Source organism: Marmota monax, unplaced genomic scaffold (assembly GCF_021218885.2).
Source record: "Marmota monax isolate L192 unplaced genomic scaffold, Marmota_monax_Labrador192_F-V1.1 WCK01_AAM20220418_F8-fsc00014, whole genome shotgun sequence".
Classification (NCBI taxonomy): domain Eukaryota; kingdom Metazoa; phylum Chordata; class Mammalia; order Rodentia; family Sciuridae; genus Marmota; species Marmota monax.
Genome location: NW_026695222.1, coordinates 5,919,107 through 5,936,801, shown reverse-complemented (window position 1 = coordinate 5,936,801; position 17,695 = coordinate 5,919,107). Strand labels below are relative to the sequence as shown.

The 17,695-nt window shown below is 35.8% G+C and overlaps 1 long non-coding RNA gene across 1 annotated transcript; it reads right to left on the bottom strand.

Annotated features, from left to right (window-relative positions):
* Window positions 1–607: 607 nt before the first annotated feature.
* LOC131423782 (uncharacterized) lies at window positions 608–13,424 on the bottom strand. Its single transcript, XR_009225834.1, has 3 exons — window positions 13,070–13,424; window positions 11,356–11,456; window positions 608–7,573 (listed from the first exon to the last, which is right to left on the bottom strand). It is a non-coding gene; the product is annotated as an uncharacterized LOC131423782 (long non-coding RNA).
* Between the last annotated feature and the right edge of the window lie 4,271 nt (window positions 13,425–17,695).

The following is a 17,695-nucleotide window of genomic DNA, read 5'->3' as shown; positions in this document are numbered from 1 at the left end:
ATCATACAAATGGAACAGTATAAGGTTCATGTTAATGTTTCTACTTTACAGATAAGAAAACTGAAATTCAGTGCTTTATAATTTTGTCTGGATCACACTGCCTGATATTTACATTTCTTATTTCAAAACCCATTCTCCTACTATGATGCCATGAGAGGAACTCAGAAACACTTCTTTGTATTCCTGGCATGATCACACAGACTGAATCTCATGATGAGACAGCATACCTGAACTGGAGGCACTTTGCATGGTGACCACTCTGTGCTCTTCTGAGACATTAGAGTCATGGAAGACTAGGAAGAACTCGAAATAATCCCAGAAAAAACTGTCAGCACAGCAATATGCTAGTATAGGATCCTGAACTGGATCCTGGGCTAGAAAAATAACACCAGGGGCAATTGGCAAGAACTGAAGAGGTCTGTGGATTACATAACCTTGTGGAAATATTGATTTCCTAGATTTGGCTCATTATATTGTAACCCTATAACAGAATGTTCTTGTTTTAGGAAACACAGTGAAATGTTTAGAAGTGAGACAAAATCATGTCTACAACTTACAAACATTTCAGAAAATAAACATGTACATTAACTCTCACATGCACTACACATACACTCATGGTGGAGGAAGGGGGTCATGGTATCTATCTCCTTTGTCTTTAAAGAATCCTAAAATAGGAAGAGTAACACTTAGCCTTCAACTTACATGTTAAAAGTGAAAAATTAAAAAACAGAGTCAGAGAAGTCATCTTTAAAGATCCACTTTATTTACTGTTTATTCAGCACCTTCCAGTATCATATTAGAAGTCTAAAAGGATACAGAACCCTGAAATTCAAAACTTCTAGCCTTGATAAATATTTCTGTCTCTAGACATCTATATATCTATATTGTCTTAATCTTGATTGACTATGACTATGAAACACACAGGATGTGTCCAAGGCTATATGATGCTATAAAACTCGAGTAGGATTAACTACCTTATAGTAAAAGACCAAAATGATAAAATAACAAAGAATTCTAATATGGCCATTTTATTCATAAGTATATTATTTTTCAATGATTCTTAACATTTTACTAACTAAAGCTTACAGTGTTTTTTTGTCACTAGGCCAATTATTTAACTTATAGACACCATCTTCATTTTGAAGTCATGCTCATCTTTTGTGTTCATTGTCATATCCTCAATACCTAACTTAGAAGCCAGAATATAAAAACCTTGAGATAAATACATTGAGTATATATGTGAAGATTGGAACAAGGGACATCTCGTTAGGGCATCCAAACAGGCAAGAGGGTTAATGTTTCTGATCATAGAAAGTCAGTTTGCACTTATTACAGTCCAGAGCCAGTCAATTCTTATTTCCTTCCTCCTGAAGTCATCCTTGGGTAAATGATGTAGGAACAAAGCACTTCCCAACATGATTTCATAGGTCAAGTTTAATTAGGCAGAAATAGCACCTGCCCTCACCCCCCACACACACACACCCATACTTGCCTCCACAGCACTCTGGTAGCATTCAGTCTTTGTTTATTCTTTATGTGAGAATTGACTGCATTCCTTTTGACCTTGAATGAAAGACTACTATTTTAGTTGTAAAGCTTGCCTCAATTATCTTCTAGGATGGATCACAAAATAATTCTATGTTAAATATTTCTCATTTCTGAAATCTCTTTTCTGAACTAAGCAGGCATGGTTGAACTATGGTTTCATCAATCCGCAGTCATCTGGAGGCTGTAAGGATACAGAACCCTGAAATTCAAAACAGGCTGCACTGCCTGTGAAGTAACCCATGAAGAAATCAGTGCCGCAGGTTTATCTTTATGTAAGCAATATTTCCATCACCTGGCATTTCAGATTGTTAGTGTTATGTGATTCTGTTGGTGCTGGAAGGAGGTTTGGAAGCAACTGTGTAGATCCTGTTAGTCATGTGTTTCTATGGTTATTTATAAATATTATGACCAACCTTAGTCAATATACGATGATTATAAATTATTGTTTTTTTTAATTGCCAGGAGCTGTTTCCTTCCAGAGATCATTTAGAAGGACTTTGAAATTCAGTTGACTCTGATGAATGGGACTTACCAGACAGAAAATACTAATGGGGCCAAGATTTTGGCAATTAGGTTGAGATTCAGACACCAGTTTACTGTGAGAATTGAGAAAAGGATGAGTAATAACAAAAAAGCAGCCTTGTTTGACTATGCGTTAGAAGGAGTACTTATTTACAAGCATGGGAATAATAACTTTCAGGGGAAAATCACCTACACCTTGTGGGTCCAGGGAAATACTGCTGTAATATAATTCTGTTTCAGGGGGGTGGGGGCTGAAGCTACATGAGATAGAATTAGAAAGTTTCTTCTGTCCTTACAGACCACATCATTGATAAAGAGCACTCACAGCATAGGTTCAGAAATGGATTATCCCAGATAAAATTCAAACATCAGAGGCTGAGGCTGCAGCTCAGTGGTAAAGCACTTGCCTAGCACAGGTTAAGGTGCAAGGTTCAATCCTCAGCACCACGTAAAAACAAATGAACAAAATAAAAGTTGAATTCTTTTTAAAAAATGCAAACATCAAACGGGAAGGGAATTTAGCAATGAGTATTTAGAAACCCAGCTGATGCTTTGTGTAGAATCTACAAAATGAGGTTAAGATCATTCACCAGGCTCAAATTAAGACAAGACCTTCAGAAAACACATTGGAGCTTTACGGATGCTAACCAATTGGCTAAGTAGTCATGAACCACATTTTACATTTCAGTCAACAGTGGGATATATAGGACCATATATCACCTAAGGATCTCAAAGCCATCTTTGAGTACGCTATATGATGTTTGTTAACAACACATTTCTCAGTACACATTCCTGTATTTCAGTGACATGTGAATGTATTAGGAGTCAGGCTTGTTTGCATCATAAATATCCAGCAGAGAGAAATAGTCAATCAAAAATGAGCCACAGAGTAATTCTCATGTCTATTCTGCATTTATTTGTGAAAACTATCCCCCTTGTCATTAAATATGACAAGTGCAACCCCACTCATGTTAACCACTTTAATAAGCTCCTCTTGTAAATAGCCACAATGACTATGTAGAATTTTAATATTAAATTGTTGCTTTTACACATTAAAGTTTTGATGAATCCCCTTGTTATTTTTGAATATTTTATTTTTTCCCAGTAGGTGTGGTGGGATTTAAGAAAAGAAGGATAGCAGGCAATGAGTTGCTCAATGCTAGGTAAGAAAAAAACCCTAAGAATACAAGAAAGAAGTAAAATTTATTCCAATCTCCCCAACTTGGATTTGAAAGAGCTGGGATTTGAACCCAAGTATTTGACTTTTAAAACATATTTTTCTATTACACTATGGGTTAAAAGAAAAATTACTACTAGAGATACACAAATAAATACTATATTTAATTATATTTTTTAAATTTAAATTCTAAGTATTATCTTGTTCATTTTGTGCTGTTGTAACAGAATACCTGAGACTGGGTAACTAACAATGCACAGAAATTTATTGGCTCACAGTCCTAGAGGCTAGAAAGTCCAATCAATGCACCAGCAACTGGAGAAGACTTCATGCCATATGATCACATGGAGGATGTGAGAGTGTGAAAGAGAGAGAAAGCAGATCAACTCATCATTTTATAAAATCACTACTCCCACCCCTGAGGTCAACCTCTCATGGTCTATCCACCTCTTAAAGGCCCACATCTTATTGCTGTAATATCAGCAGGATTTGCCTGTCACAATTGATCTATAATCTATTTCAATCAGCAGATGCTATATGGTAGAGAACTGATAATAGCCTCTTTAAATGTTTTATTGTCAGCTAAACTCTCCAAAAATTTAGAGAACATATACAATTGAGAATGATTTTCAAAGTAGTCATTTCTGAATATATTCTCCTCCTGTCATGGTCAATAATATATTTATATGTCTTATATGTTGAGGCCCAAGCCCACACATATTTATTTGTGTCTTGAACAAAGACTTATCAAATAATTACCATAAGCCAGGTATTTGTAGAGAGACTGTATATCCCACAAAGAAGACAAAATTCTTGTCTTCTGACAGCTTATTCTCAAGTGAAGGAAACAGGCTCTTCATGATAAATTAATATATAATAACTGACACAGAGCTCAAGTAACACAGGGTATTATGATACAGAATGACAGTAAGGTCCAGTTTCCAGTAGGCAGATGATAGACAGGTCATACTGATGGAGTGAAACTTAATCAGTAGACTGATAGAAGAGAGTGGATCCATGGAAAAACATTCCAGGTAAAGAAAGAGTAGAGAAAGTCCTTGTGGCCAAGTGAGTATGTTTTGAGACTTACAAAGAAATTGGACATCCTAGGAATTAAAACAAAATGGTAGCTGGAGATGAGGAGGAGAATAAGTCAGAGTATGTAAGCATATGTGATCCATGGTAGAAGCATGGTTTGAAATCTATGTGCTAGTTAGCTTCCCATTACTATAACAAACACCTGAGATCATCAATTTATGAGGACAAAGGAGCATGGGGGGCTCACAGTTTTGAGCCATGTTCAATGGGCTGTCTCGTTTTTGAGACTGTAGGAGGCAGTGCATCATGAGAGTAATTTGGGAAAGCAAGCCCCTCACCCCATGTGACCAGGAAACATAAAAAGGAAGAAGAAAAGGTTCAGGTCATGATATCTCCTCTAAGGGCATTGACCTACCAATCAAAAGACCTCCCCCCTAGGTCCCACTTCCTAAAGGTTCTACCAGCTCCCAGTAGCACCATGCACTGGGGACAAGCCTTTACTACATGAGCCTTTGGAGAACATTTGTCCAAGCTATAACATTATAACAACAGTGAGTGTAAATGGAGAAGCAACATAAACTTCATTTGAATTTTTTAAAACTCCCTGTGGCAGCACTCTGGAAAAAAACAGTAGGAGCTATTGTAGGAAATGAAAGAAACAGTCTGGAGAGTATTCCAGAAGTCCAGGTAAACATGGTCATGATTTAGATAGAACAGGGGTTCTCAAAATAAAGAAAAAATAGATGGGCATGAGGTACATGTTGGAGAGAGAATTGACAGGATCTGCTGATGAATTGGATGTGGAATATGAGGGAAAAGAAGAAGTCAAGAATGACTCTCAGGCTTCTGGCTGTGGTAACTAGGTCGATGGTAGTGCCATTTGCAGAGATGGAAAAGGCGGAGGAGAGCCAGGCATAAAGGGGGAAACTAAGGGCTCTGTTTTGGCCATATTAAGCTTTAGCTGTCTCATAAGACATCCAAGTGGGGTGGCTAAATAAATAATTCAGTGTTTGCCTCTCAGATTTATAAGAAACATATGGTCTGAAGCTTCTAGATAGGATTAAATTCTGGGAGACAAGGTAGATATGTCTTTCTGAAGCCATCTCTGTGCATGGGGTTTTCCATTTGATTCTAAGACTTTGGATCATGGACACCTCAACTCTGGTTGTTCTCCACCCATTTACCTCCTGGTTTCCTCTCCGCTGCAGAGTGGTGTCTTGTGAAAATTTCCACTTGTCCTTTCAAGTTGACCAGGAAGTAATCATGCAGGCTCTTCTCATTTTAGGTGTTTTTAACTAGAGTGGAAAAACCCCATTGCAAACAATAATAAAAACCACTAAGTGTAGTTTTCAGTAAAAACTGAAAAGTTTTCCTCTTACTGTAAATGGAGCAACCCTTGAGACTCTTTGTTCCTGATCTGCCTCTTGATGGTTAAAGAGAAGCTTCTTATTTATTCTTCACCTCTAACTCTTATCCCTCTAGGTATTTTTAGACACGTTATATCATGGAATTCATATTGACTCAAAAATCCCCAAAACTACGATCTGGAAAATTTCTGAAATACTTGTCCAACCTACTCATGTTACATGTAATGGAACAAAAATAAAAAAAATAATCAACATTATTCTCTCCATCAGTTATCTTATTCTTTGTAATTATTGCATCTACATATGCTCAACTAAGGAAGTTTTGAAAATTGAAAAAGTATGAAGGAAACAAAAATTTCTTTAATACCATAAATCTTTGATAATCACAATATATATTTTGGTACATCTTACAGATTTTATTATATGTATATAATATGGAATATATGTGTGTGTATATAGATATTGTTTACCAATATTTATGTATGTGTATCTATATGTGTATATATGTATTATATACATGCATGCATATATGTACAGATATATGTTTTATATTATACATCCTCTTATTTCTCTCTCATATATATATATATATATATAGATAGATAGATAGATAGATAGATAAATACAAACATATTCTCTTTGTTATTGATTATTCTTTCTTGTTCCCTAGACTATGTGGATGTGGCTAACTTTCTTAAGTTTGTGAGTTCCTGGACAAGGAAAATGTGTGATTTAATTTTTTTCCCAAATAAACTTTAGAAAGAGCTCAAGGTGCCATGCCAGATGCCCTTCAGTGGGCCAACGTATCAATCCCTTGATCTAAGAGTTAATGACTCAAAGCTCCTTCTTCTGCTAAAGGTTAGAAGCCACACACACACACACACACACTAACACACAGACACACACACCCCACACACTCCCATGGACACCTACATAGGGTAGACAAGTCATTTGCCTCAAAGTGGAACCAACAGTGTGGCACAATTCATGATCGGGAGCTTCCCATAAGATCAGGCAGAAATTCATGTTGAACCAGATAACATATTTGCTTAGCTTCAGTAATTTCATGAAGGTCTTCTTTGAGATTTGGATTACAGAGATCTGCTGGATTTAAACCTAGCCCTACAGTTTTGATTCAGTGTAGTATTAGTATACTTAATATAAGTAATTTTATGTAATGCCAAACAGTAATCTTTTAGTACTTAGGATCAAACCCAGGGCCTCAGGCATGCTAGGCAAACACTATCCCACTGAGCTGCAATCCTGCAAGAAGTTGTATAGGAATAAAAATAATGGCATTGACTTGAGCTTGCACTACTTCAAATAATTGAAGTTTTAAATCCTTGAACATCATGAGTAATTTATGAAATGACAAATTGCAAAAACAAGTTAGTAATAAAAATTAAAGGAAAAAGACATGACAGGCAGAATCACTTCTATGTGGAAGGATAGAGAAAAATTACATGGGATATTAAGCATCTGACTTATGATTTAAATAATGATGTACATTCACTTGGTTATACAAGAAAATTCTCCAACACTCAATGATTTAAAACAATAATGACTCATTAATGTCCTCAAGTTGTTTGGAGACAGTTCTTGTGGTCTCTTACAGGCTCACTCATGCACCTGTTGTCACCTGCAGGCTCTACTGATCTAGGCTGGGTTCTCCCATGGAGAGCTGCAGGCTGAGCTAGGAAACCCTTGGATGAGACAGCTGGGATTCCTCCCACCAGGTATCGCAGTCTCCAGCTGGCTAACCGGGGCTTGTTCACACAGCAGCACAATTCTGAGGGAAATAGCAGAAGAGCCCAATACCTCTGAAACCCTGGGCTTGAAACTGCCACACTGTGGATTCTGCTCCATTCTATTGGAAAAAAAGGCAATAACAAGGCTGGAGGAATAGAGGATCGAATCCCATCTGTTGAACAGAAAAAATCTATAGTATAACATTTCAAATGATCTGAATATAGAGAAGAGTAAAAATTGCAACAATTTTTTATATTAACATTTTAAAATTTTTTTCTAATTTGTTATACATGACAGTAGAATGCATTTTGTTTCATTGTACACAAATAGAGCACAACTTTTCATTTCTCTGGTTGAACACCATGTAGAATCACATCATTTTTGCAATCATACATGTACCTAGGATAATGAAGTCCATCTCATTCTACCATCTTACTTACCCTCATGGCCCCTCCTCTCCCCCCACTTTGCCCAATCCAAAATTCATCCATTCTTCCCATTCTCCCTCCCCCCATTATGGATCAGCATCTACTTATCAGGGAGAACGTTCAGCATTTGGTGTTTTGGGATTGGCTTACTTCACTTAGCCCAATATTGCGTTCAAATGCCATAATTTTATTCTCTTTTAATGCTGAGTAATATTTCATTGTGTATGTATACCACAGTTTCTTTATCCATTCACCTACTGAAGGGCATCTAGGTTGGTTTCACAGTTTATGTACTGGGAATTAAGCTACTATAAACATTGATGTGGCTGTGTCATGGTATTCTGATAGACCAAGGCTTGGGATAGCTGTGTTGAATGGTGGTTTCATTCCAAGCTTTCTAAGCAATCTCCATACTGTTTTCCAGATTAGTTGCACCAATTTGCAGTGCCACCAGCTATGTATGAGTGTGCCTTTCCCCCCACATCCTCACCAATACTTATTGTTGTTTGTATTCTTGGTAATTGCCATTCTGACTGGAGTGAGATGAAATCTTAGAATAGTTTTGATTTGCATTTCTCTAATTGCTGGAGATGCGACATTTTTTTTTACAATGAATCTACCACAAACAGGAAAGATTTCAACAAGCAGAAAAAAAGAGAAGGCAATGCACTTATTTTATGGATTAAAAACACAGCTTTGTTAAGAAACACGGTATAAAGAGATGGACATCATTACCCTAGGTACATGTATGACTACACATATGGTGTGACACTACATAGTGTACAACCAGAGAAATGAAAAGTTGTGCTGTAATTTTGTACAAGGAATCAAAATGTATTCTGCTGTCATATATACCTAATTAGAATAAATAAATAAATATATTTTTAGAAACCCACAGCCTTTTGAATATTTAGGTATTGACAGTGGGAAAGTTACCTTATTTTCTATGTCTCCATGTTCTCATCATTAAAATGTAGGGAGAACAAGACCCACCTGCTAACATTGTTGAGAGATTTAAATTATGTGATTTATATAAGGCCCTTTGCAAAATGCACTTCACATTAGAATCTCCCAGTGGTGCCGACTCTGTTAGTTTTATAAATAAAGGCACAGAGAGGGTGTTTAAGGAGGTAAGGAGTGTTGTCTTTGACCACATTTGAAGGGTGCACACATCAGAGCCAACAGATTTTATCACTGTTAATATTTTGTGCTGGAACTAACAGTGGATCACCATAACGATTAGTGTTTGCATGACCAAAACACCTGAGTGACCACAAACTCAACTATGTTTATACTTCTGCATAGGGAAGGACAGGCGGTGTAGCACATGCCCTCCTGAGTGGCATGGGAAACCCTGCCTAGTTTTCATTCTCACTCTGAAGGCTTAAAAATAATAAAATAATTTGCTTTTCTCCTAACTGCCCTCTTTCTCCAAATAACCACACTTCTCTAAACTCTGACCTTTCTAAAGTTTGCATTTTAGAAATGCTAGGAGTTGTGCTAGAGGTCCGAGGGGGAGTTTATAGAGGTGAGAACATCAGCTTGTGCATAAAGACATCTAATTTCTCATGGGTATTTGGCCTCCAATTAAACTCCTTTTTAAATACTAAAGCTTTGTCTTACAAAACTGTAGTGATGTTCCAGATTTCTGATATATACATACACACACACATACATTCATGTATATATATCTTATATATACACACATATATACACATGAATATTTATATATGCACACATATATACACACATGTGTATATGTATATAATACACATATATACAATATATCTCTGAGATAGATTGATAATCTCAAGAACATGAAAGCATCTGAGACTATTTTGTAAACCAGAGGGGGAAAAAGTTAAAGGGGCTAAATGGCCATGATTATTTGATAATCAGTTTTTGCTCATCTTTACTGGAAGGTAACAGTGAAAGCAGGCTTAGCCTAAAACCTCAGAGAATAGACACAAGAAAGAATTCCTTAATGAGGGCAAGACTCTTGACACAAGAATGAATGATGAGTTTGTGAAATATTCCCCAGAGAGGTCTCAAAACAGGCATGGTTCTCTTCTTCTTTCAGCTGACCAGAGATGTGGCCCCACTCTGCAGTGGAAAGCCAGGATTCACTAGCTGATGCCCAGCTCCTCCAGAACTCTGACTCAGTAAAGCAGACAGCGGTCCATGGACACTGGAAAAACTCAGTAATGTTTCCTGAATCTGTACCTCCCAGAAACTGCATTTGGGGCCAAGATTGTGACAAGTGCCTAGCATTGTCCAGACTGGATACAAACCCATAGATGTTAATTTTTCCAATGCTCCATGTGAGCACTGGACATGCTCACAAATCATCTGTGGGAATTCTCAAAGTATGATGTATGGTGCACCCACACTCCTTGGAAACACTTTACTATACAAACACTAAGCTATGTAAAAACTTTGCAAGTGAGTCTTTAATTCCCTTCTTTTAATTGTATGAAGGAATACATATTCACATTCACAGTCTATATTCAGTATTGCAGTAGGACTTATTTTGACATCAAAATATCCTCACATCACATGAAGATAATTGATATTTCAGGATTCCTTCAATTCACCTACTGGCATTACTGCCATTAAGATGACACCTGATGATCAGGAACAGGAGCCGACATATCTAATCCCAGTAACCGGAGAGGCTGAGGCAGGAGGATCACAAGTTCAAGGTGAGCCTAGGGAACTTAGTGAGACCCTCTCATAAAGTAAAAAGGGCTGGGGTGTAACATGATGATAAAGCTACCCTGAGTTCAATCCCCAGTACTGCCAAAAAAAAAAAAAAAGGATCACACTTAATTCAGAAAAATAAAAATATTCACTGTTAATACAGTTGATATTTTCTTCATAATGGCATACTTGAATCATTTCATTACTTTTCTCTTTGTATGTTTTTATACTGAACAAAAATATGTAATTAACCTTGATATGTACTCATAAGCAGTATTTAGTAATAAATGTTATGCAAAAACCAAATGCACTAGAATTGAAATATTATAAGTAATAACATAAAAACTTGGTGGTATTTAAAAATTAATTAAAAAGTGAATTACTGCCCTAAGATCCACTTATTCAATAAAAATTTGGGACTTAAATGGCCATACACACAAGAGTGATAAAGTAGTTAAAATGCAAAGGTATGCTCAAATTACATTAATGGAAATAGTCTCTTCCACTCAATTCTAAACAAGTTATGTGCATATCATATTACCTAACTTGTTCTTCACATTCAACATTAAATTGTTCAGAATTATTTTACATAATCCTCCCTCTCCACTAAACTACAACTTCCATGAGAGTGGGTCTAACTTCAATTTTTTCAAAGTGTTATCCTGAGAAACACTAACACAGCACATTAGAATGACAGTAAATAATCAATAGAAAGGAAGCTCCTACAAATGCATTTATTAGAGATATGAATCTCAAAGGTAAAGCTTTTGTCACAATGATTTAAAGAACAGATGAGAGCCTGAGAGCCGGGTGTGGTGGCACATACCTATAATTCCAGTGGCTCTCTCTGGAGGCTGAGACAGAAGTATCAAAAGTTCAAAGCCAGCCTCAGCAGTTTGGTGAGGCTCTAAGCAACTCAGTGAGACCCTGTGAAAAGACAAAATAAGGCTGGGATGTGGCTCAGTGGTCGAGTGCCCCTGAGTTTAATCCCCACCACCACCACCCCTCAAAAAAAAAAAAAAAAAAAAGCAGATGAGGAGGGCCAGGAAACAAAATGATCAGGTGAAAACTTTAGGAGATAAGGTGAAAAGGGTCCTTGGAAGTCAATTATCATTATTTGAGGAAATGAGGAGAATGAAACTTAGAACTTATTAACTTGCCAATCTATTCAATTAGAAAGTGGTAGGGAATATACTAGGTCCTCAATAATTATTTGAAAATGAATAGGAATGATTACACATTCACAAATTACCCACTAATTTTTGGGCTTTTCTACTTACAACTATATTTTTCTTTCTCCTTCTCCTTCTCCTTCTCCTGTGTGTGTGTGGTGATGGGGACCAAACCCAGGGCCTTGTGATTGTGAGGCAAGCACTCTCCCAACTGAGCTATATCCCCAGACCTTTTCTTTTATTTTTCACAAAGTCACATTCAGTAAACTCAATATATCAGTCCAAGTTCTTCATTTATGAAACTCAAAAGTGATTCTATTTATTCTGTAATATCTCTTTAATTCTTTATTTCATTCATTCATAGTAAACACTTATTGACTATACCATATGTCATGTTATTTTTCTTCCCATCTTTTTAAAAAATTTTTATTATTCCCATATTTTAATTTGCATATTATAGGTGAACATAAGGGTGGGATTCATTTTTATATATTCACACAGGCACACAATATAATTATATAATATGACAGCTATCATTCCCCAACTTTATCTAGGCCTGCCCATCTTTCCAAAATAATTGTACAGTACGGTCTGTCCACTTGTGTGATATTTCAACTCTTGAGTTCTCTTTTACATTACAATTAGGAATGCTACTGATTGTAAGTTTTGGGGTTTGTTTTTTGTGTATTTGTTTTGTTTTGTTTTTGCAATTTCTAACAAAGCAATGTCCTAATAATCCAAGGGTTCTAATTCAATAGAAGATAATCTCAACATTTTCAAAAAAGGTTAAATATTATAATTATTATTCTAAATGATTGAAATTTTCTTTAACACTATCCAACTAATTATATTCAGGATCTTGTTCAAATGCAAATTCTTGGGGTGGACCCAAGATTTTTCAATTTTAATAAGCTTCCAGGTGATAATTTAGTAGCTCTTTGCTAAACCACATATCAAATAGCAAGATTCTAGATTATCACATAGGTTTAGGATCTTTTATGGATGGTCAGGAGACAGATAAGTGAATATGTATAGCCCCTATTATAGTAACACTAGGAGGTAAACAAGTAAGTTTCCTATAGCACACAGAAATATACATTTGCTTATAATAGAGATATGTATTGTTATCATTTTATTGTTATCACTTTATTATCAGGACAGACAACCTAGTCTGATACAGTTCATTCATTTATTCATTCATCTCGTACGCTTTCTCTAAGTGGCCATCATATGTGAGGAATTATATAGTCCCTTCCTTCAAGTTTTCTACAATGCAGTATGAGATATAAACCAATAAAATCTAGGGTACACTGTGGACTTTCCTCAGATGCTTCACCAGCAGCCCCAATTTAATAGTCCTGACCCAACCTGATTCTTATCCAGGAAGTATTTATTTCTTGCTTCATCTCCATGGAAAAGACTCATCCTGTGGCATTTTTTTTTTCTTTCTGAAGGGAAAAAGCAGGAGTGCAAAAACCTAGTTAGATATTCTGAATCCCACAGTACATTTCAAGTCTCTGTGCTGTCCTGTCTCCTAACAACCCAAAGGCCAGTGCAAATCATTCCACTTACCACCAAGCCAGAACATGATGAAACTAAGCCAAAGATGATAGGAAACTATCTCAGGTAGAGGATGGGGATGGCAGAATAAATATTTTCTAAAAAATAACTTACCTCACTCTGAGTATATTTTTAACTAATACCCCAAAACAATGGTTGGTTGAAGTCAAGAGATACTATATATATATATATATATATATATATATATATATATATATATATATACACATATATAATTATAATAAGAAGATCACACAAATTTTATTAATCATATAAACCTTTCTCAACATGATCAGCACCAAATTGGGATATTGAAATCTTCTAACTAAAATATTTGAAGACTGAAGCAGAATAATGTAATAATGTTAGCTCTTGGGAAATAAATTATTGTAAAGATGTAATATAACAGTGTCTTTATATAATTTATCTTTTAATGTAACATGAATGAAGAAATTATAGAAGTGTTCTTGGTTTGAAAATGGAATGCCAATCCAACTGTCCTTCTGTATACCTTTTAGAAATAAATACAACTTTTAGAAAAACAGACCACCTGATCTCTAATCCAAAATGGTAATATTCTAATCATCAGATCACAAAAGCAGTTTTATAATAAGCAACATAAATTTCAGAATCTGTTCTAATGAACATTTATTCTCTAATAAACCATGATATCCCATCGGTCAACAAATTATGTTCTCTCCTCTCATAGTTTTATAACCATATTTTTTAAATTTTATAATTCTTTAATTCACCTTTTATAAATAAAATGTCTGTAGCTTAAATGGTAGCCTATTATATATTGCATATGAGGATTACTAAAAATTTAAATTTTAAGTAATTTTATAAAATTTGATTAGTAGTACAAGTTACTACTTAAAAGAAATACATCATCAGTGCTGGAGATGTTGTTCAGTGGTAGAGTGCTAACCTAGCATGCTATGAGGCTCTCAGTTCAATCCCCAGCACTGAAAATTTTAAAATCGAGAGAGAGGGACAGGGAGATAGAGAAATACATAATAACCTAATATTGATGCCAATATTTCACAATGCTTTTTGAATATGTAAATGTGACTACACATTTATATGAAGATTATTTTTGCAATCTCAGGACTGCTATAACAGATTACCAAAATTTGGTGGGTTAAAGCAACAGAAACTTCTTCTCTCACAATTCTGGAAGCCAGAAGTCTAAAAGCAAGAAGTCAACAGGGTTAGCTCCTTCCAGAATTTCTAAGGTAGCATCCATTCCCAATTTCTGAGTTTCTGGTAGTCATAGCAATCTTTGATGTTCAATGCAGTCTGTCCTTTTGTCTTCATATAGCTTTCCTCTATGTCTCTTTGTGTATTCTCCTATTTTGTCTGATATCAGTCATGGGATATTTCTGAAAGTTTGGTACTCTATTAGGGTTTTCTAGAGAAACAGAATCAATAGAACCTATCAGTTCTCTCTCTCTCTCTCTCTCTCTCTCTCTCTCTCTCTCTCTCTCAATCTCTTGGAAATTTCTTTTAAGAAATTGGCTGACATGATTAAGATGTTGATAAGTCTGATGGTTGGTAAATCCATTAAGCAACTGGATCGGCTGGAAACTCAGGCAGAATTGCTACTTCAGGCTACAAATAACTTTCCTTCTTCCTGGGGAAACCTCCATCCTGGTCCTTAATGATCACTAATTAGAAGTGACATTGTCTGATACTAAGGAAGAAGAGAGGTTAGGCCTTGAGAAGAGTAGAGATGATTTTAAATGGTCATCATAAAAAGTAAGAGACCACGAGCTGACCATGAACTGGAACCTACTTTATGGAGGGTAATGTGCCACACACAAAGTCAGTGGATTGTCAGTCTTAATCACATCTACAAAATGCTTTTATAGCAACATCTATGCTAATGTTTAATCAAACAACTAATTAGTGTACCCTAGCCAAGTTAACCCATAAAATCAACTCTTGGAAACAGGAAAGGGAAAGAAAGTGATAGGGTTACAGCTAGAGGATAGTGGATTACTTAATTAATATTTAACACAGAAAATTTAAGCCTACTTAAGGACAATGGGGGAAAGCCACAATAAATATTCAAGGGAGAAAGGACTAAAAATTAAATGTTAGTGAGATGAAAGGAAGGGTTAGGATACAAAATACAGGTGGAAGTATGGGACTACTTGGAAGGTACACCATTTGATACTAAGGATGAGGGGAGCTTAGACACTGGAGAATAGTGGACATGTATTTAAATGATGATCATGAATTGTATAACTCTGAGCAGATTATAAACTGAAACAGAAACTATTGAGACTGGTGATCAGAAATGTAAAACTTAAGAGATGATATAGCTACAATGTTATCCTGATGTAAGTACAAAGAAGGTAAGGAAAAGGGCTTAACAAGAACTGAGATATTACCAGGTAAGTCAGAAGAACAAGTAGATTGGCTATATGCAAGAAAAAATTGTAATAATAAACATGAAAATATAAACTATAAATGGAAAGAGATAAAGAAAAAATGGTGGGATTATAAAAAAGAATAGATAGAAGTCTAGGAAGATAGAGAATAATGACAGTGAGTCATGTTTCAGGTTGAACAAAAAAAATCTGAAACTGGACAACATTATGCTTTACTGCATAACTGAGAGGAAAGGAAATCATAGTTGTTCTAGGTTTGGCAACATCCAAAGGGTGACTGCAGGGAGGGGCAGCTAAGGCAATTTGGAAGAAAAGATGTGGATGATGCTGAGGCATAAAATCAGAGCAGGAATTGTGATGAAGACGATATGTCAGGCCAGTTGCCAAGTTCTTTTGGAAGTAGCAAGATGGACACCACTACCAACTCCCAACTCTGAGATACACAGGGCCTGAGAAGAGACTTTCCTGGCATTGGAAGATTCCAGGAAAAGAGATGCTCCCTGAGGATTCTGGGTTACATCCAAGGCAAGTTTTTTTTTTTTTTTTTTTTTTTTTAAAGTGAAAGAAACTTCATGGAGATTGTCCTTCCCTAACAAAGTAATGTTCTTCTCATTGTTCCTAAGAGCCCGTCTTCCTGTTCATCTTTTTCCTATCTACCTTAGTCCTTAGTTACCTTCTCTCACTCAGTCATATATCCACCAATCACACATCAATCTTAATGCATGTATTTCATAATCGCTTTGCCCAATTTTATTTGACATCTTCCTACCATGACCCCATCTGAGGACATTGTCTTCTCTCTTGTCATATTTCCCACCAGCTATGGTATTATGTCTTCAACAAGTGATTTCACTAGAAATGATACTGCTGATTGGACTGCTTTCCACTGACCAATAAAAAAATAAAATAAGTCAAATAAATACTGAGTCCTAATAAAAAGCAAAAAGAAAGCCAGATTCCACTCTGACTTACACAGCTATTAGCATGACTCCCCAAAGGATCTATTTTAACCAAATACCAAAACCCTGACTTCTTTTGCACAGCTTGTAAGCAAATGTTAGCATGTGGACTAGATTTACATCTTACCCACAAAGAAAGAGAAAGGGCTGTGGGGCTGAGGAGAAGGCAACACAAAGGTTGATTTTGTTGCAGTGGAATCCCCACTGCCTGGTTAGAGATGAACTTGAGTGATGTGTTTCCCATGATAGTCTCCCAGCACTTCATCTTAGCCAAATATTAATGTGCTGAATTTATTACAGTTGAGTTCTGAAATTAAAAATGGCCATCTGTGGCACATATGTGTGGTACATGGAACAGTAATATATTGTGGACCAGCCCGACATGAAGCAAAGGATATTGTGATTGTGACAAGGCAGGTGAACTCAAGCATACACCAAGACAGTGAAATGAATCTGCTAAACACTGGTATTGGTCCTCTCCGCAGGTATCTGCTTTCTGACACAATATATAATATATATGAGAGACATTTATTAATAATCCCTCCAACATACCTCTATAACAGACGGTATAGTCAATCTGAAAATGCAGTTAACTGACATAGAGTAATGAATTGAACAAAACCAAATTTTGGAGGGAAAACATCACAAGTATCAGAGAAAAGAATAATATTTCCTTTTGTATGGAGAGCAAGACTGCAATGAGGTTCAATACTGCAAAGGTTGTTCCACTGGGACTGTTAGGTAGATGTCATCATCAAATTAGAAAGGTATGTGCATACACATTTTGTGATCATAAAAGAAAAAAAAACAGCTTTTTTCATTAAGAAATCAAATATACCTGAAATTAACATTCATTATCTATCCAAAGAGAACAGAATATATTTTATAAGGCTGAATATTATCTTTTGTGAATATTTCAGAAGGCCCCCTAATAGAAAGCCAGAATATAAATTGATGAGATATGGGAACCATGGAGCATGGATAAATGAGTTTTTTCACATTTTGAATTGTTTGAGTCCAGAATGTAGAAAACAAATAAGACCAGTTCTTGGAATGTCATGTCATAAATATCATATAGC